At 34.8% G+C, this 22,174-nt stretch overlaps 1 protein-coding gene across 2 annotated transcripts in view; it reads left to right on the top strand.

Moving 5' to 3' along the window:
* The window catches only part of LOC117167150 (ecotropic viral integration site 5 ortholog), a 180,437-nt gene that overhangs the window by 17,606 nt on the left and 140,657 nt on the right, over window positions 1-22,174 (top strand). The window lies entirely within an intron of this gene.

Below are 22,174 nucleotides of genomic sequence, written 5' to 3'. Positions count from 1 at the left end.
AAAAGGTAACCCAGTGAAGTACAAAGCGCGACCTTGCGCCCGTGGTTTTCAAGTCGAAGGCCTTGATTATAAGGAAACTTTTTCTCCTGTGATCAGATACGATTCCCTTTGAATATTTCTCGCTCTCGTCACGCATTTGGACCTCGAATGGCGCAGTTCGTCATCAAAACCCCTTTCCTCTATGGTGATCTTCGGGAAGAGATTCTCATGGAGGTGCCGCAAGGAATCCGCAGTGAAAACAGTGAAAAAGTGTGCCGATTGTTGAAAGCATGATATGGCTTGAAACAAGCAGCGCGATGTTGGAACATGAAGTTTACGAGTGCCCTAAAAGATTTAGGACTTGAGCAGTGCGCGAGTGAGAAATGCATTTTTCACGGATTTGTAAACGACGACGAAGTTATTGTCGCGCTATTCGTGAAAAATTTTAATTGACCCATTGAGTGAATCGTTTGAGATCAAGCTGAGTGATTCAGCATGTTTTGTCGGAATGGAGTTCATGTGTGACATGCTCAAAAGGAGAATGTTTCTTCATCAAAGTTCGTACGCATTAAAAATAGTGGGTAAATTCAAAATGAAGAGCGCGAACCCAGTATGCATCCCTGCGGATCCAAATCAAGTTTTCTATGCGTCTAAAAATGAAAACGTAATAGAGAACGTGCCTTATCGCGAAGCCGTCGGCTCTTAGATGTTTCTTGCCGTTTGTAACGCGCCCTGACATCGCGTACGCTGTCAACAATGTGAGTAAGTTTCTCGAAAAACACGACGCGAGTCATTGGAACGCGGTTAAAAGAATTATTAAATATGTGGCGGGTTCGATGGACCTCGGTATTATTTACGAAGGAAAATGTGAAAATTTCATTGTGACGGGTTTCAGTGACTCGGATTTTGGAGGAGATGTTGACACGCGACATTCGACATCTGGTTTTGTTTTCTTTGTATGTGACGCAGCTGTCACTTGGTGTTGTCAAAGACAGAAAACCGTCACACTGAGTACCACACAAGCTGAGGACATCGCGGCAGATTTGGCTGCGTGCGAAGCGATTTGGTTGCAGCAAGTCTTGAAAGATCTTGCGCGAGATCAGGCTGATGCGACTTGCTTGTTTATCGACAATCAAAGTACGATTCGATTTTTGAAAAACCCAGAGTATCATAAACGATCGAAACATTTAGACGTCAAGTTGCATTTTATTTGTGAACTGGTCGAAAATAACGTTTTGGTCGCGAAATTCATGTCATGAGACAAGCAATGTGCTGATTTGTTCACGAAAGCGTTCCCAAGATCTAGATTTTATGTTTTGCATGAATGTCTTGGAATGAGAACGAAAAAGGAGTATTTCGATATGTAGCGTTGCGATTTTATTTTGTTTTGCTCGAAGTTCTCAAGCAGGGAAGATGTGATTTGCGTTTTTCAAATCTTCGCGTCCTATTATTATTGTTGTAGTGCGCATGCTCGTACACGATTGGACGAGGTCCGTCGCGGTTTCTACTCCGACTCTTTCTATAGTCGCATTTGTACATTCGTCAAATAAACACGCTTTAAAAGCATCCCGCACTTGTATTCTTTTTTATAGCAAATGTCAATACATTCAACATCAGATTGTCTTGGCGGCTCTCATCAACCGTTTCTACGCCAATAATACTGAGAGTAGAGAGAAGATAAAATCAATTACATACTTGGAAACGCATCTCTACGGAGGAGGATTACAAGAATGAGTTCTACAATTTACTATTGTCACATTGAATTCTCCCTCCATCCTGACAGTACAACAGATCTTTATTTAGTGGATGAGAAGCTTTTCGGATCTGAAGCAGAATTCACAGTTGAGAACGCTTCGTATAAAACTGCTCCGAAGAATCTTGGTGTCGGTGTTTCTTCATCTCAAGGTATTCCTCCATCAGGTATGATTGCTTGCGACTTGTCTCATAATACCTTACCAAAACTCCCTGTCCCACCTGGAATTTACGAGGACTGAAAAACGTATTCGCAAGTCTAGGAAGACTCCCCCATAACCAAGGAATTTTTGCATTCTCTAATCAGAGCGCTTGAACCTGCTAGTGGTTCTGATACCTCTAAATCTCAACATACGTCGTGCAAGGAATGTGCCTCTGTGAACTTATCTCGTCCTGTTCAATATTTAAAATGTTGACAGCTGCTTAAAGAAGAGAAACAGAATTATTAAGACGGAAACATAACTTGGCAGGACCCTACTTGAAAGTGTACCTGGTTTGTATTCGAGATGAAGATGAACTATCCGAGGTTCCCGAATGCTCAGGCAACGTAGCCCCGAATCGCCGGTCGTGGCCTAGTCTTGGTCTGTGGCTTGTTCTTGTCGTCTTACTCTCTGTAATGCTCTCCGTATTTTTCGTTACAATCTTACTTCCTGGGGGAAGAAGTCCAACCTGCTCTCCACCGACCCTTGTCAAGGCTAACGCTAAACACTCGGGCTTACCGCCCTCTCAAACAATCTTCATGATTACCAACGTATGTACACCAAGAACTGGGGAAATCTATACATTTTTGAAAAAACCTGTACCTAGGTATAATTTGGGGCTCTCATTCGTTCAGATTTTTATCTTTAATAACAAATTCCGCAAAAAAATGGTTTTTTTTCTGAGTCTTGGATGCCTATATGATATTCCTATGTATTTTTTCCCGCTGAAACCGCATATGCAACCGGTTTAACCTTTACACTTCAGGATTTTGACATTACCTCAAAAACCCAATAGAGCACTGAAACCGCAAAAATATTTACCCTGTACGATTTTCACCCTCCTCTTAATCTGGTTACCATATAACCTCATGGCTTCATGATCCCCTTACTTCGTGATTTTTCAGATATAACAGTATGCTTGTAGTCCAATATCTTTCTTGCAATATTTATGGAATTGAATTATTTCGTAGTAGTTTAACAATGGTTGAACAAAACACCACTGCTACCACTACTAATATAACCACCACTATTACTTTTTACCATTGCAATCGTACAAAGATATACCATTTTCTCTGGAATTTGAAATCCTGCTACTTTAAGGTAGTATTCTATTTTGAAACGCTCAAAAACAAAGCTTTTTTTTTAATTTTTGCTGAGATTATTCATAATGATATCGTTGTAGGGTTTCATAGGCTTATAAAACACACTCTTGAAATACATTTTGAAAAATTTTTCATTTATTTTACGCACTTTTTATATATAAAAATGTTAGTCAAAGTTATCTCCCCAAAAAGTTGGTAGGTTCGCGCTGTTGTGAAAATATCGAGAATGGGTAGTCTGAAACCAAAAAATAAATATTTTTAGATTCTGTAAATACCAGCAACCGGCTGAACTAAGATTTCTGATACACATTGAAAAATGACAAAATGGCGGCGAAAAACACAAAAAAGGTGGGTTTATTTTTACAGTTTTTCGCAAAAAAAATTAAAATTAATTTTTTTATTTAATCCTAGTCCAGCCGGCTGCTGGAGTCATACTGAATCTAGAACTGTTTAGTTTTGTTGTTTCAGACGGTCCATTCTCGATATTTTCACAACAGCACGTAACTACTTACTTTTTGAGTTATTAATCTCAGAAAAAATCCACAAAAATCGCTTTGTTTTCAAGCGTTTCAAAGTAGAATACTGCTTTAAAGAACACTGTAGATGGTGGCACTGCTTCTAAGGAAAAGGTGTGGAATGATCCATTCTCCAATTCTCAGAGGTAACGAAACCAGCGAAGGCGCGCTGCCTTGCAGGTGGGCGGTAGGGTATGTGGATGAAGCTGGAGTGTTTCCGACGACGAGTTGACGTTGTCCTCGTTTAAGTCGGAAAGCCCCCATGCTTAGTCCTAGCAGGGGGGTGACACGATTTTCGCTTTTGCATTAGAAGCGTGACTATTTTGCATGTGAAAACTTGTGAAATGTCATAACTCCATCGTCTTTTTAGCGTATTTGATGCATTTACAGATAAATATGTAATCAAAATGGGTGGACATCGATGTATAGGTCCGAACTGTAAACGAGGGTACGACTCCGCCCGTTCAAATGGAGTAAAAAAAGTTTTTTTCTGCGTTACAAAAAATTAGTTTGAATGGTGGCAACAAGCAATTAAGCGTGCTAAAAAGGATTTCATTGTTAAACCTGGATACATAGTGTGTGCAGATAACTTTTTAATGGATCTGATCAGTTGGAAAAAGGAAGTTTTAGCTCCTGATGGAACGGTTATTGCGGTAAGTATTACGATTTGCTTACACTGATTTCCTTTAACCTAAAACAATCGAGTGGGTCTGACGATTTTATGACAACCTTGATTTTCATATCTTGTTATATTTTTCTTGTTACTGAACTTTTAGATTATTGTGATAGTATGTAAAATTATAGTTCCAATAGTTTTTGAAATTTAAAAAATATTTCCAGACCCTTACTATCTGTAAGAAAAATGTAAAGGTAACATAAATGACAGTTTTGAATTATCGCTAAGTTTCAACATTTATGTACAATTACATTAATTTATTACAAAGTTCAAGTATTAAAGTAAATTAAAATTGTAACAATGATTTTTTGCAGTCAATGGTATTATAATCCTAAATTAAGACCAGGGGTTTCGAAATCTCCATTTTTAAACTGCCCCGAGCATTGTTCGAAGGCTGCTAAAAGAAACCCCGTGGTCTAATAAAGCGCGATTTTTTTACAGAGGATTCTGAAATGTATAAAAAAAAGCCAGCCTTCAAAGAATGATCAGGGCAGTTTGGAAATTGAGATGGTGAAACCCCTAGTTTTAATTTAAGTTTCTTTTACCATTATGTCTGCAAGAAAATCATTATTTTACAATGATTGAATAGTTTAATACTTGCATTTATAAATAAATTAATGTAATTGTAAATAAATATCGAAACTATTCGATAATTAAAAGCTGTTATTAATGTTACTTTCACATTTTTCTTAAAGATAGTAAGGGTCTTACAATATTTTTAAAACTTCGAAAACTATTAAAACTATCATTTTACATACCATCAAAATAATCTAAAAGTTCGGCAACAACAAGAATATCTCAAAATTTAAAAATCAATGTTTACATGAAACCGTCAGAGCCAATCGGTTTTTTTAGGTTAAAGGACGTCCGTGTGAATAAATCGTAATATTTACGGCCATAACCGTCTAATCAGAAGCTAAAAGTTCCTTTTTCAAATTATCTGTTCCTTTAATAAGTGATCTTTACACACTACCTGTCCAGGTTTAACAATAAAATCATTTTAATCACGGTTAATTGCTTGCTGCTAACGGTCAACCTTATTTTTGGAAACGGAGAAAAAACTCCGTTTGAACGGGTTGACTCGTACCCTGCTCGACAGTTCGAATCTATACATCGATGTCTTTAGTCCTTATTTAATTCATATCTCCATATTTTAATCCAATTTTCAAATAAATATATGACTAAATGTACAATAAACTTAATAGCTTTCATACTGATAATCTTTTCAATGTCTTGACGATTAATACAATGTACTAAATATTAAACATTATAATTTTTACAATTTTTTGTGTATTTTATAATGTAATAATACATTGGAATCATTCAAGTAATTCAAATTGAAAAACTATTATTTATATTAAAATTCTAGAATTGTAAATTTATTTGCTTTAAACCTTGAAGACGTATTTTTTAATCCTCGATATTTTTTAAATTCTAGAAACATTTAATCTTGGCTTAATTCAACCTCAAAGTTTTTAAAATGTCTACAAATGTTAAAAATATTACAAAAACTCGGAACAAACTACATCTCCCATGTTTCTTATCAGCTGTCATTCAAATGTAGGGCGTGGCGCTAGTGGCGCCAGTGTTTCATCTTCTGCCGTCCTTCACAAAACTGACTCAGTGCACATATGAATGTACTGGAAACAGTGATAGTCACTGTTACGTGTGCGGTGATTTTAAGATAAAGAAAAATTTAAAAAACTTCACTCAAAACCTGCGTTAAATATATCAGCACTGATTTGGGTGTGAGGTAATCCAAGAAAACTATTTTTGGTTGCCCAAAATGATCTGCTGTGTTTGCAGATAGTTGTTAAATTGACATAATGATCATGCTGCGAAAATAAAGTTTGTTGCACCAACTGTTTGGCGGGAGCCTAAGTGCAAATACGATTGTTATTTGTGTTTGATTGGCACAGGATTCAACCCCAGTAATTTTCAAAAAATTCAGCGTGGAACCGTGCCTAGCGTGACCAAAGCTTCCATGTCTGAGATAAGTAATAAGAAAGATCATGAAGGTAGCCCTTGATGTATCTGTGGCTGATTTGGAGATTGATGAAGTAACTGATGGAGATATCAATGAAGAGAGCAGCGAGAGTAACGATGACTGATCAGGAAGAATATGTTGTAAAGAAGGAAAAAGATGGTACAGGGTAAATAATTTTGCTGTTTCAGTGGTTTATTGGGTGTTTTTGAGGTTATGTGAAAACTCTTACGTGTAGGGGGTAAACGGGTTGCATATTCGGTTCTAACGGAAAAAAATAAATAGAATTATCATATTAGCATCCAAGACACAGAAAGTTTTTTTTGTGGACCTGTGTAATGATCGATTTAATATGACGGAGGAAAAACTTGCAAAAGGATCCCGCAGCAAATGTACATGAAATGGCTTTCGGTCGATTTTGATTAAAGTTCGTCAAATTGTAGTACTCAGTGTCTCGATCAAAAGTGTTATGGGGCACAAAGTCCGAAAATGGACAGTTTTCGAGTTATAGAGGGTTAAAAATCCAACCCTTTTAATAAATATTACGAAATATCTCGAAAACTGCAGCTCTGCGAAAAAAATGTTCCCTGTGAAAGTTATTGGGCTCTAAGGGGGAAATGCAAAGAAAGTCATGGCCTTAAGACACAGGTGATTTTTCAAGGTCATTCAATGTGAACTTGTCATTTATTGCTAATGTTCAGCCAATAAAGACAAGATATAAAGAGGAAATCAATATAGAACCCATAAAGGCAAGAAATGAGAATGACTTAGTCAACAGCCAGCCAATGAAGTCAAGTGATGAGTGCGATTTAGTCATTATCTAGCCAAAGAAGGCAAGACATGAGCGAGATTTAGTCATTAGCTTGCCAATGAAGACAAGACATGAGCGAGGTTTAGTCATTATCTGGCCAATGAATGCAAGATTTGTCCAGGGTGTTGTCAATGTCTAGTCAATGAAGGCATGAAATGAGCTTGATTTAGACAATATCCGGCTAATGAAGGCAAGTCATGAGTACGATTCAGTCATTATCTAGCCAATGAAAGCAAGACATGAGCAAGAATCAGAAAAACAAAAGAACAGCCAAAACAAGTGTACCACACTGGCCCACTGTACCGGGAAAATGTACTCAGAAACAAATCGCCCGTCCTTTGTGAATACAAAATGACTCGTACAAAAATGATAGCAGAGCTCTCAAGTTATTGTTCTTATGATTATAAAAGTACTAATGGGGCTTATCACACCTGCGCATTACGCACGCCAACACCCATTTTATATAATTTTGTTCTTTTTTTCTTTTTAGAGGGGGGGGGGGGGATCAAGAAGGGCGTAAGTTACGTGAGAGTCAAGCAGAAGAAGTAGTCAATAAATGACAACTTCACATTGAATGACCTTGTAAAATGACCTGTGTCTTAAGGCCATGACTGCCTTTGCATTTCCCCGTTAGAGCCCAATAACTTTCATAGGGAACATTTTTTTCGCAGAGCTGCAGTTTTCGAGATATTTGGTAATGCTTCTTAAAAGAGTGGGATGTTTAACCCTCTATAACTCGAAAACTGTCCATTTTCGGACTTTGTGCCCCATAACACTTTTGATCCAGACATCGAGAACTACAATTTTACGAAGTTTAATCAAAATCGACCGAAAGCCATTTCATGTACATTTGCTGCGGACTCCTGTATAAATGTTTATAAAAATCAGTACATCGGGATTATTTGGGGTTCTGATTCCGAATCTTAAGCCAGATTTTCATAATTTAAAATGGCCGATCCATTATGGCGGACGAAAAACGTGAAAAATTTATACATGTTTGTCAAAATCAGTAACCAGCGTTTTTTGGTTGCTTATTACAAATCTGTCGTGAGATCTTCTAAATTGAAAATGACTGATGACAAATTGCGATTTTAAAGTTTATACATGTTATAAATGTTTATAAGACATGTTTTATTACTCATTTAAAATTCAAGTCAAATAAAAAATAAAACCCTCTGGGTTCTGATATTCACAAATATTGATAAGTTTTTCATGTTTTTCTTTCGCCATATTGGATCAGCCATTTTGAATTATACAAATCTTGCCTAAGCTTCGGAACTAGAACCTCAAAAATTCCAAAGGTCCTAATTTTTAAGAGAATGTATACATGTTCCAAAAGTATGGTGCCCCATATTTGATTAGGCATTTTGAATTTTGAAAGTCGGACTTAAGATTCGTAATCAGTAACCCGAAAATTTCTCGTACGCAAAACTTCCTAAGTTTGACTTCTTTTTACTAACATCAGCAATACAATTGATATAAAATAAAACATTTTGCACATTTCAAAATTTGATTGACATAAAGCTGTGCAAGTATAAAGTTCTTTTTTCGAAAAAAGCAAAACTACCCAGCTTCGGTTTCTTGCACTGCTACCGTCTTTTTGTATTTCAAAATTACGCAACATATTCGTATTCCGGTATACCGAAGACATCTCTCAAGCCTGCACCGCCTTTTTTAATTTAACTACAACACCTGTTACCTCAAAACTGTTCATTCTATCTAATCCAGGTTTTTCAGAAATTAAGGACTCATATATGGCAGCCCTTTTTTTAGTTTTTTTTAAAGCGATGCACGTTCTGGTTTTACATGTGAACCTGGCACCGCCACATATATAACTTCGAAACCGGTGCTGCAATCAACCCCAGAGTGTTATCAAAATGGTCTTAGACACCTAAAAAGGCAAATTGTCAGACGAAAATTAAGAAAAAATATGTTATAAAAAAATGGTCGCAGTTAGCGACTGCTCGACACCCTGAACGGCAGTTCAACTGGACACGACGAACCGATCACATCGAAGAGCTCGTGCCCAGGGAAGACTCTCGTACTCTCCCTACCTATAGGTGCACCTATGGTAGTAAGAGTACCGATGAGAATCGCAAGGAATAGGAGCACCTATACCTGCCATTCTCAGAAGCTTCTGACAGTTGTGAACTGACAATCGACTGGAGCACCTGTGATTGCCAATTCCGGAAGTCGCATAAATACCAGCCAACAGGCGCACCTGTGGTTGCCATTTTGCGCACTACTGACAAAACCGACATTACCGATCTAACCGACGCCACGGACTTTGCGAATGCGTATACGATTTCTGTAACGAACAGGCGCACTTGTCGTTACAAAAATCTAAGACATAAATGCCAACTGACAGAAGCACCTGTAGTTATCATTTATTAACATTCCCGACTCTACCGACATTTCTAAAAATACTGCGGCATTAAATCGTACCCAACAGGAGCACCTGTGGATACCATTTTAACCGATATAAAGGCTTACCTATAGGTGCACCTATGGTTACCGTTTATCACAGATTTACCGACACGATACCGACGCAACGATCGTCCCATCACTATACCGTCTCCTACCCCAACCTCTCTTTCCGCAATCACCCTACCTACCGTAGAGGGGAAGATTTAGGGCGCGAATATTTTGTTGAACCGATTGTTGTTGATTTTCCGTGTTTTGTAATTTACAACGTTCTCTTTCTTTATATATAATTTCAGGAATCAGTATAACACATGAGAAACACCTTTTTAATTCGCCTCCGTTAAGTATTCGTTCCAAAACTCATCTAGCCGCAAGCAAATTAAAATCAACATAATTAGAGTCACACCTATCACACACATACTCACGATGTAACCGCGCCACACACAACTACATTTAATATTGCGTCTTCGCTTATACTCATACACACATATACACACTCGCATATTCACACACCCGCCACACAAACACTAGGGGTTATGTTAGAACTGTATAATTAGTAGGGAAATAAATACTTTGATAATTATTGTAACTTAAAAGATCTGGTTTGTTTATTGTCTCTAAAACCTTACCCTGGCTAGAATGAAGCGTCCGCTGAGTCAATTTAGAAAGGGGGAACAAAACGGATTATCACAAGACTATTTTTCCCCTTAGTTATGTATTCTTGAAGTTTCAGACTTCGTTTTAATACCATATCAATGTCATTCATTTCATTAGGTTTAGCATCACATAAGTTGCAGGAAGCAGGAGATGCTTGCCCTGTTATCGCATTACCTGCTTCAACATAAAGCATACTACATTTAATATTGAATTTTATGTTAAAATTCATATTATGAAACTCCAAACAATAATTTTGTATTCTTTCTAGCATTTCATTATAATATTGATAGTTACTTGTTATTATTCAGTTTCTTTTATAAACTGGAAACTGATTGGACGGCAATAAGTTACTGAATTAGGTTTGGAATTAACCCACAAAATGTTACTACCAGCTTGCAATCAAGTGGTACAAAACATGTTATAAACACTGACTTGTCAGACGGATCAGAGTTGTCACAGTGTTCTTCTAAGGACCTTAACTGTCTTGTCGTTTGTTGTTCACCAGCTCCGTCCATACCCCATTTTCCTAAAAATTCTATTTGTTCCTGCTTTAAACTTTGAAGTTATTTTTCATCAATAAGTTGAAATATCCTGCGAATTGTATGATCGAGTAAAGAAATAAAATGAACACTTGCTGCTAAATCATTGATTTCGATGTGATTAGGGTAACAATCTTGTTTGGCTTTTGTTATGTCATCGTAAGGTGGATACATTTTACTTCCAAAAATTTGTAAATTATGCTCTCTTTATTTTTCGATAGGTCTCTTTTGAAAAATGAGCATCAGTAAACATAGCCAATGCTTGATTTCTTTCACGATCATTGTAATTACTCTCCTCAGTTTCATCTTCTGACTCAGAATCGTTTACCTCAGGTGTTTCTTTTTGTTTTACTTTCAAAGTTATTTGCAGTTCATCATATGCATGGTTCGAAGCTAATTCCGTTGCTCGTCTCATTTTATTTTTATTTGAACCCTTCTCGAACGATAAGCGTGGTCGACCCTTTTTTACTATGACATCAGAAATTTCGTCGTTAGTAATTTCATTATCCAGCTCTCCTATATTCAGGACAAGCATTTTCTCTAAAAAATCTTTATATTTAAGTTGAAAACTCACTTCTACGGGAGAAAATGATCCATTGTTTTTTATTGTGTCAAAAAGACTTATTATTTTGTTTCTTAGGAAATATTGTTCAGTTTCAGACAGATAGTACGTTGACTTTAATTCTCCCATGAGCAAGTCTGTTCCTTTAGAGTTATTGGCGTAATTATTATTCCACATCAATTCACAAAAATATGAATATTTAAGTTGGTTAGGTAATTGAGACATTGTATATCAACACTTAGCAGATAAAAAATTAACACAATCTATTTTTAAATTTACGAAACTAAGATTTAATTTATTGGAGTATCATAAGCATTACAAATCATAGAAAAATTCACATGTTCTATTTTATAACACTAAAAGTACAACAGGTGTTATATATTTTATATTAAAACAAAACAGTAAATACTTTGAGGATCTCGTCAGTTCTATTTCGCTCGTATTTGGGTTAGGAAACTATCGTCAAAAACTATCGCCGCAAAACTGTAGAAACAATTGACATTAGGTGACGCGTCATACCTATCGAGTAGATGGCGCGTCACCCACTGTCAATTGTTTTTACAGTTTTGCGGCAAACATATCTAGGGTGTATGGACAATAGGTTTAGTGCCTTATGGTTTACAGGTTTGTAAATAAATAACTCAGGGTTATAGGTTTGGAGGTTTTAACTTGATAGATTTAAATATTTTAGGTTTGAAGTTTACAGGTTTAAGGTTAATGAGTTATGAAATATATGGGTCATATGTTCTGCATTTGAGCAATTTATTAGACGATCGGATTTTATTTGTTTCAAGGCTAATTGATTTTGGGTCAGGCATTTTTGGTTTTGGGGTTTATAGATGTGGGGTTTACGGGCATTTGAAGTTTAAGTTGTTTTTATGCAAGTACATATGTTTTTTTTTTAAATATGTTGAGCCAGAAGTTTTTCGAAAAATTAGAAAAAATTGTACAATTCATGAAGAATTTTTGTGCATCTTCGACAAAAACATCCTTGCTCTGATCTATGAAGTCACTATAAAAATATGAAAGCAAGGATTCTTCTTCAAGATATTTCGCATTGATTCCAAAAAAATTTAATCCTTTTCTGTCACTATTGAAAATATGATAGCATAGATTATTTTTCAAGATGTTTCGAATTAATTCCGCAAAAAAGATCAAGCCTGTTAATTAAAGAAATGGTAAAAATATACATTTGTTTATAAAAATTGTTGAAATAATTAACATTTTTTGTTCACTATGAAAAACATGTAGCAAGCAGTCTTAGACTAAACATTTAAAGTTGATTCCGCAGAAAAATCTAGCCTTTTCATCAAAAAGTGGGCAAAATGTGCATTTATTAATAAAATTTGGTTAAATAATAAACATTTTTTCACTATGAAAAATACAATAGCAAGGAGTCTTAGGCAAAACATTTTAGACTGATTCCGCAAAAAACAGCAAGCCTTTCCATCATAAAATGGTCAAAATGCCCATTTGTTTATAGAGTATGTTTAAATAATTAACATTTTTTGGTCACTATGAAAAACATGATGGCAAGGAGTCTTAGGCTAAATATTTTAAGTTGATTCCATACAAAATCAAACCTTTTCATCAAAAAATGATAAAAATGTGCATTTTTTAATAAAAATTGTTTAAATAATAAACATTTTTTGGTCACTGTGAAAGATATGGTAGCAAGGAGTCTTAGGAAAAACATTTTAAGTTGATTCCGCAAAAAAATCAAGCCTTCTCATCATTTTCGCTATCGTTTCCCAAATTTTTAAGACAAAATATTCATTTTTCTAGAAAAGAAAAGCCGGAGGAACCTAAAACTGGTAAAGTCGATAATTTTCTAAGTATCACATGCCCTTAATCAAGAAGATAAATTTTTACCAAAAAGATGACTAAAAAATACATCAACTTTAACCAACTACTTCAACTTTAAATTAAAAAATACGAGTCTTTAAAAAAATGGTTGAATTTTAAACTCATAAAGATACATTTTCAACCAAGAATAGAATAGTTAAATTTTCAGTTACAAAAAATTAATTTTTAATCTAAAAGATAATCAAAAGAAATAGTTAAAATATAAACAAAGAGATTAATTTTCTACTGAAATGATACATCTACAACGTATCAAATTAAATTTTCAGTTAAAAAATTAATTCTTAACTAAAAACGAAACGAATTTTTAACCAAAGACATGAATCTTTAACCACAAAAGTGAATTTTTAACAGTGTTTCAACTTAACTACACTGTCTTGCAACATTTTTGGCCGTCTCTTTTTTATGATTGAATAAATTCTCTTAATTTTAATTATACCAGAGCTAAACAAATTTCTCTTTAAACGGTTGATTTTTTTCAAAATTATGTATAAAATAAGCCCAGGGTGAAACTAATTTGTCTAGTTTTTAAGTAGATACTACAAAAATAGTGTAAATTTCAATGTTTTCTTAAATTTTCAATAACTTCCGAAATAATCAACATTTTTCAATGTTCTTGGGCTCATTTTGAAGATATTTGTTATTGTATCATAGCAGCTTACGAGTATAAATTGTAAAAAATTTCTTTTCGGAATGCAAGAACTTGAATTTGTAATAAAAAAGTTGGAAAAATTTGTATGCATCTATCTGTAGGCAAATCAGAATAAAAGTTAAATAAATATATATTTTGACAAAATTACATAGAAACTCCATGGTTCTATATTTTACATATTTTACAAAAATATGTTTGTTATCAAAAATAATATTTCAACTTTTCCAACTATTTTGATAGGTAAAAAATAGTTTCAAAATGATCCCAAAAAGATTGAAAGATGTTTAATCTTTCGGAAGTTATTGAAAATTTAAGAAAACAATGAAATTTACACTATCTTTGCAATATCTACTTAAAAACTAGAAAAATTGGCTTCACCCTGGGCTTATTTTATACCAAATTTCGAAAACAATCAACCTTTTAAAGAGAAATTTTTTTAGGTCTGGTATAATAAAAATTAAGAGAATTTATTCAGTCATAAAAAAAGAGGTGGCCTAAAACTCGGCAGTGTAAATAGTTGAATTTATCACTAGAAAAAGATGAACTTTTAACAAAACAGTCGTTTTAATTCTAATTAGTCGTAATTAGTCGTAATTAATTTTTCACCCAGGTAGTTGTATGTATTTTATCTCTTCCTTTTACGGGTTTGAGGGCCTCCCTTTACAACACCGCCCACACCAACGCATCAAACAAGCAGACCCTCATTCTCCAATCATTCTTGAACCTTCTCTTTCCTATACCCCATACTTGGCCCATTACTTTACTCGCACATTCAATTCTTATCCTCACCTGCAGCTCGTTTCCCCCTTCTGCCTCAAACCAAAAACCTAGGTAACAGAACTCTTGCACAATTTCCACTTTTTGTCCGTTCATCTTCCAAACTTAATTTATTTTGCTCGTTCTATTTCTGAAACACATCACCTTTGTCTTATCTACGTTCACCGTTAGCTCTTTTGTTCCCACATACTCTTCGAAGATTCTCATCATTAGGTTCATCCCCTTTTCATCATCTGCTAATAGAACTACATCGTCCGCGTGTGCTAGAGAGTATAGTTTGCTATTACCCAAAACCGTTCCTCCTTTCCCTTTCTCCTTTAGCTTCTCCTCTAAGTCTGCCAATAGGATACTAAATAGTAACGGACTCAACGGGCACCCTTGTCTTAGACCTTGGCCTGTCCAGAAAACCTGCCCTTTTTTCTTTCCTATTTTCACCCTAATCCTGGTTTCAGTAAAAATTTCCTTTATCCTCTCCACCAACTTTTCCTCTATATCCCTCTCCTTCATTGCCTGTCATAGCACTTTTCTGTTCACTGAGTCAAACGCTGCTTCGAAATCTACGAACAAAGCGACTAGTTTCCCTTTCTTTCTCCCCAAATTTCTGTTAACTAAATAGTTAAGTACGTAGATGTTGTCTATAGTTCCCATCCCTTTTCTAAATCCCGTCTGATTATGTGGGATACTTTATTTTTCCAAAAAAATATACAAAACAATTGTAGATACAGCAGATCCAAACTGTTTTTCCTTTCTTCGACCGTTTTAATTTTCAATCAGCATTTTAGCTAAATTCAGCAAATATTCGGTCTTACGGTCAATGATAAAATCACAATAAAAGCATCCGAAATAACATGTGAAAAACATATTTATTTCTTTTTAAAAAATACTCAACGTTTCGCTACCAACACTGCGGGTCTTTATCAAGAGTCGATATACAAATGCTGTTCTTTCAAAATGACGAGTCGACGTTGAAATTTAATCCATTTGTCCATGTCACTTCTCACGTTTTCACCATAACTTGTCGAAATATAAGACAGGTATCCCATTATTAACAGTACGTTACTGACCTTGTAGTTAACAAATATACAAAACAATTGTAGATACAGCAGATCCAAACTGTTTTTCCTTTCTTCGACCGTTTTAATTTTCAATCAGTATTTTAGCTAAATTCAGCAAATATTCGGTCTTACGGTCAATGATAAAATCGTAATAAAAGCGTCCGAAATAACATGTGAAAAACATATTTATTTCTTTTAAAAAAATACTCAACGTTTCGCTACCAACACTGCGGGTCTTTATCAAGAGTCGATATACAAATGCTGTTCTTTCAAAATGACGAGTCGACGTTGAAATTTAATCCATTTGTCCATGTCACTCTGTATTCACACCTCTGTATTCCTCTACGTTCTTTCCTTCCCCTTTCTTGACAAGCGGTACCACCAGTCCCGTCGTCCACTCTTCCGGCCAACCTTCCCCTTTCCATATCTTGTTGCAGATCTTCATCCTATCCCTAATTCCTTCTCCAAACTTCATCGCGTCGTTCTCCATCCCATCTTCTCCCGTCGCCTTATTTCTTTTTAACCTATTTATTGCCTCAACCACTTCTCTTGTTATTTCGCTCCCTTCCTCCATTTCTCCTTGGACTATCCTACACTTTTTCTCTTTGATCTTATTTTGCTCTCCCCCTAATAGACCCTTTAAATAATCCGTCCATTCCTCCATTTCTATTTCTTCGTTAACTCCCTTCCTTTCCCCTCTATCCCTATTTATCACATCCCACACCCTACCTTCTTTGATCGACTTTTCTACTTCTGCTTTATATTCTTCCTTTCCCCTTTGTCTTTTTATTTCCAGTATCTTCTCATGTTCTTTTTTCCTCCTGTTATACTCCTTCATTTCCCCTCTTCTCCATTTGCTCACACACTCTTTTATTCTCTCTTTACTCTCCCAGCATTCCTCATCTCACCAGCCTCTCTTTCGCTCAGGTAGTTGAATTTTGAACTAAAACATATAAATTTGCAATGCAAAATAAAATATTTAAATTTTTAGTTAAAAATTTAATTTTTAATCGAAAATAAAACTAATTTTTAACAAAAGAGGTCAATTTTCATCCAAGGAGATGAATTTTCAACTAAAATGAATCTTCAACTGGAATATTTTTATTTACGCAGTTAAGAAATTAATTTTCAACCAAAAATTTAACCAATTTTTAACAAAATAGTTCACCTTGGAATCAAAGAGATAAATCTTCAACCAAAAAAGTGAATTTTCATTGAAGTAGTTCAATTTAAACTGTGTAGTTGAAGTTATGATATAAAAGAGATAAATTTTTAACAAAGCAGTTGCATTAAAAAAAAAGAATTAAATTTTCAACCAGATATTCTTCTTTATTTGTTTATGCTCTCTTCCTTTCACGGGTTTCAGAGTCTTTACATAACCATTACAAGTATTCTTACAAACAAGCCATAAACTATCTTACGAACTATTCGCTATATAGACCTTCCATCTCCGAACTTTTGTCTCTATTTTTTTATTAACAATTTTTCCACTCAATTATTTTTTACGCTTTAAAAACTGATCAGGAAAACTTTATATTGTATTAAATGAATGTTTAGGGACTCATAGGATACAAATAATTTGTTTATTATTCCATTCATTTGTTATAAACTAATTTGATGAAGAAATTGACAAATAATCTTATTATCGATAAACAAATTTTTGTTTGCTAAAAATGCTTCCCATTAACCCCTTCGGTGGCATTGACGGAAAATGCGTCAATCTTCTTTTTTCTTATTTAACTTACTCCGATTTTGCATTCAAGTCTTACTCGGGGTTTTTTGGGGTCGATGAATCGGAATCTGAAGTCAAAATTTGAGAATTCAAAATGGCGGATCCAATATGGTGGACGAAAATACAAGAACGGCTCGATTTGGATGAATCTCGGCACTTACGGGTTTTTGGGGTCGCTGAATCCGAATTTGAAGTAAAAAATCAAAATGGCGGATATTTTCGTCCCCCATTTAAATGTTTTCAATTTTGACTTCACCTTCGGGTTCAGCGACCGCACAAATCCGTAAGTACTAAGATTAATACAAATCGATCCGTTTTTTGTATTTTCGTCCGCCATATTAGATCCGCCATTTTGAATTTCTAAATTTTGACTTCGTATTTGGATTCAGCGACTCCAAAAACCCCAGGATACAAATTTTCAGGATAACAAATTTTCCTGTCATTTTGAGCACTTTTTGTCGAATTCTCTCTTCCAACGAAGGGTTTAATGTAAGACTGACATTTAATAACAAAAATAATGTTAAAGTTTATAATAACCACTGTGATAAACAATTTTGGTGGCAAAATATTAGAATTAAAAATTTTTTAAATTATAATTTACTATAATAGCCAGAACGACTTCAGCTATTTCCTAAAATAATAAATCTTTAGTAATATTTGATGAAATATTACAATTAAAATTTTTGTAAACAAATTAGATAAACAAATTAGAAATTTTGGTCCTTTCGCATAGAAAAATTTTTTTGCACTGGAAATTTTTTAAGCTATTGGGTGAATGACGGCTGGTCACAAAAATATTAGAAAAAGATAACAATAACCACTGTTATTAACAATTCTTGTGACAAAATATTTAAACTTAAGGTTTTATCAAATTTAAATTTTCTTTGATTGCCAAGTCGGTGGGTTATTCTCAACTGATTTTGTATTGAGTTAATCTTAGCATACAGTGTTATGATTCATTTTCAATGTATTACGATTGAAAAGAGTTTTTCCAAGTGAAACTGCCAACATTTGAAAATTGTTGATGTAAATTGTTTATAAACATGCGAGTTGTTATATTCTACTAAATATTATCAACGATACATTTTTCAAGGAATATCCGTAGCCATTGTTGTGATTAAAGAAAAGAAAATTTTTGATAAAACCTTACATTTGAATACTTTGTCACGAGAATTATAATAATGGTTATTGTTAACTTCTGAAATATTTTTGTGACTAGCAGTCATTCTTCTAACAGGTTTAAACATTTCCAGTACACAAAAGAAAATTTCTATGCGAAAGGAGCAAAATTTTGAATTTGTTTACAAAAATTTAAATTGTTATATTTTGTCAAATATTATTCAATATTCATTAGTTTATGGAATACCTGAGATCGTTCTGGCGATTGAAGAAAATTATAATTTGAAAAATCTCAAATTCCAATATTTTGCCACAAAAATTGTTTATCGCAGTGGTTGGAATAAACTTTTAAAATATTTTTGTTACTGAACGTTATTCCTACATTAATGTGAAGCACTTTTAGCACCAAACATTTTTTACCGATAATAAGACTATTTTTTAATTTTTTTATAACAAATGGAATAATAAACAAATTATTTGTATTTTATGAGTTCCTAAACATTCATTTAAGACAATAGAAAGTTTTTATAGAAAATAGAGGGGACAAAAGTTCGGAGCGTCAAGCTGAAGGAAAAAAGTGAATTTCCTCAAACTGTGCATCATGAGTACGGTACTTTTGTTTATAGAGTTTAATAGTTTATACACTGCTTATTTTGGGAATGAGGTTTGCAATAATATAATTAACTATTTAATTCAAAATCTCCTTTAAATTAAAATTTCTTAATAAAATTATTAGGGGTTTAATGGAGCTAGAAAAAAGCTTTCAAGATTAAGCAACAAATAAATGATTGAACTGTATAAATGTATATATGATGTTCGGTTTAATTTAAATAAGTATAAACATTATATTGAATAATATTAAATCCATTTTCTCATTCATTAGTCTTGTCATTGACTTTTTGCCAAATTATTCCTTCAAACATTTTAATTACAATTAACGTTACTTTTAAAAAAATATTTTCTTCAAAACTTGAAATTATTAAGATTTTAAAGGTGCAAAGATTCTTTACTGTCCGACTTAAGATGTAGTTTTACAAATTTTAGTTATTTTATTTATATTGAATATACGTCATATATTTTTTATTAATTCTTCTGATCATGTATATGTTTTAAATATTTTTGTCATTGTGCCATCTGTTGGATTAGTTTGGCCGACAATTCCCCTCCGTATCGTAAGAAAACAAGAAAGTGGGCGCGATGCATGGGGCTGCTTAACACTGACCATACTAATACATCAAACATCCACACTCATCTTCCAGCCATTCTTGAACATTCTTTTTCCTATACCCCATACTTGTCCCATTACTTTACTCGCGCATTCCAATCTCTTTCTCACCTGTAGCTCGCTTCTCCCTTCGTTTCGAACCAAAATCCTAAGTTAAACACTTTTCTCACACATATTCTTCGAACACTCTCATCAACAAATTCATACCTCTTTCATCATCTGCTAATAGCATTACATCATCTGCATATGCTAGTGAATACAGTTTGCCCGTTCCTAATGTTGTCCCTCCGTTTCCTTTCATTTTCAACTTCTCCTCTAAATCTGCGAGAAGAATACTAAATAGAACTGAGCTCAAAGGACATCCTTGTCCGAGAAAGCGTTCACATATTATGAAAAATTAGTTTTTACCTTTTTATCCCCTGTCCCTATGTAACAGACCGTAACATTTCCTTTGGACCGCCCCCTCGCTGCCATTACATAACATTTTTTGTAGATGTTTAAAAACCTAAAATACGCTTTCTAAATAAAAAAGGTTTTTTTCAAAGATAAAGTATTGTTTCGAAGTAAATACAACAATATTTTGATATAATAATGAATACCTTTTCAATACTTTTTACCTTTTCATCCATAATGAGATGAGATTTAAAAGAATAATCGGATCGGATTGTGCTTTGGTACACAGTTAGAGGGACCAAAAAGAAATATAGAGTTCGTTAACCAGTTATTTTTGATAAAAATTCAATAAGTAAGCGCTTGTTCAAATTTTTTAAAATCTTTTTTTCAAAATTTGAAAATTCTATCGACAGCTGTTTATAGTAACCAAACATTTGAACATTGTGTCTCAATAAATTTTTGATAAAATAATGATCATCAAAGTTACAGGACTTAAAAAATCCAAAAAACCAAACGAAAATAGATATTTGAAGGCAAACAAATCGTGATATAGGAAAAAGTCCAGAGGAGAAAAACGTTACTTATGAGGTTTATGCGAAAAATGGTTTTTGCGAATTTCATCAAATGTCGATGTTTTGAAGCCCCCTGAGTCAGAAAAACAAATTTTTACGTCGGTTTCTCTCTGTTTGTCCGGCGTGGTCGTGGTTGGTGCCTGCATACCGGATAGCGTACCAACCGTGCCGAAAGCTGAATGGCACCTGGGTGAGGTGTCTCAAACGGTTACTCTGCGATACAGGGCGACCTCTCAGATTATGCAGCCTTATCCTTGAATGCAGGGCTCCACAAGGATGGACGAACCATTTCCCTAGCTGCCCGTGGGAACAGCAATTACAATACAAAACATAGTTGTAGTAAGTGCGGTTCAAAACAATCGAACCATGAGCCTACTCCTCTTTTGCCTCACATTATTGCCACTATCTCTAGCACTTCGCCATTCCGACGGGTACTTTTGCGGCAAACCTGCAGATCGAAAGTACAAGGTCACTCATGATTTTGCATGGACAATCTTAAGATCTATGTTAAAAACAATGAGCAACCACATCTAGCTCTAGGGAATGTCGAACGATATACTAAGGAAATAGGAATGAAATTTGGGTTAATACTCTATTCATTTGGAGTGGTATGATGGACGAAGAATTAGCTGAGTTCCCTTGATATCGGGACACGAAAGGTTATGCACATGAAAAAAAGCATACATCTAAAGTCTTCTGTTCCGCGACTCTACATCTCACGCCGTCAAGGTGGTCGCGGGATATTGAATCTTGAATGTCTCTTTCTAAAATGGCCAGAAAGCACGAAGAAGTGGGCAAAGGAGCGTTTTTGTACAAAGCAGCGGAGGAGGCTGCTGAAACACTCGGACTTAACTTCAGTATTAGGGGCAAGCAAAATGCATATTACCTTATCTATCTCAAGTACTCACTCCTGAAAGTCCGGATTAAAAAAGCACAAGGGAAAAACTTCCATAAACTGCTCCTCGATGAGAGGATGCATGGCATCTTCAACAGAAATGTGGAGGATCAGTCAATGTCGTTTGAGCTAACTTTTGCTTTCCTTAAATCACCTGGATTGAAGTCTGGCACGGAGGGTTTCATTTTGGCATGTCAAGACGCTGTCATTTCCACCTTCACATACCGTCAGAACATTTTGAGCCAAGAAATTCCCGATGATGGCTGCAGGGCGTGCCATGCACACCCTGAGCATTTAGTACACATATTATCTAGTTGTCCAACTTATGCGGGAACAACCTACATCCAGAGGCACACTGCGGCACTAAGAATGCTTTATTACGATCTCTGTCACTCTTACGGCATTAACCTTAATATCCAATCTTTCACTGGTTAGTAGTCTGAAAAGCATTTCTGCGTGTGAACAATATGCTAAAACATTTGCGGGAAAAATGCAGAAGGCGGTCGTCCTTAGGTCGCACCGTGTCCTCAGAGTGCACGATACTTTTGCCCGATCGTCGTATTGATTCCGCTACAGACTGTAACCACCTATCTCATAGTCGTGAAACGTAGTTGTGGCTGAAATTTTACCGCGATTGCGCTGGGATCGGGTGTAGTTTTTCAGATTAGCATCCGCTTCCGGCGGATAAT

The sequence above is a fragment of the Belonocnema kinseyi genome, chromosome 2 (genome assembly GCF_010883055.1).
Source record: "Belonocnema kinseyi isolate 2016_QV_RU_SX_M_011 chromosome 2, B_treatae_v1, whole genome shotgun sequence".
In the NCBI taxonomy this organism is placed as follows: Eukaryota; Metazoa; Arthropoda; class Insecta; order Hymenoptera; family Cynipidae; genus Belonocnema; species Belonocnema kinseyi.
This window is presented reverse-complemented; position numbering and strand designations above follow the sequence as displayed.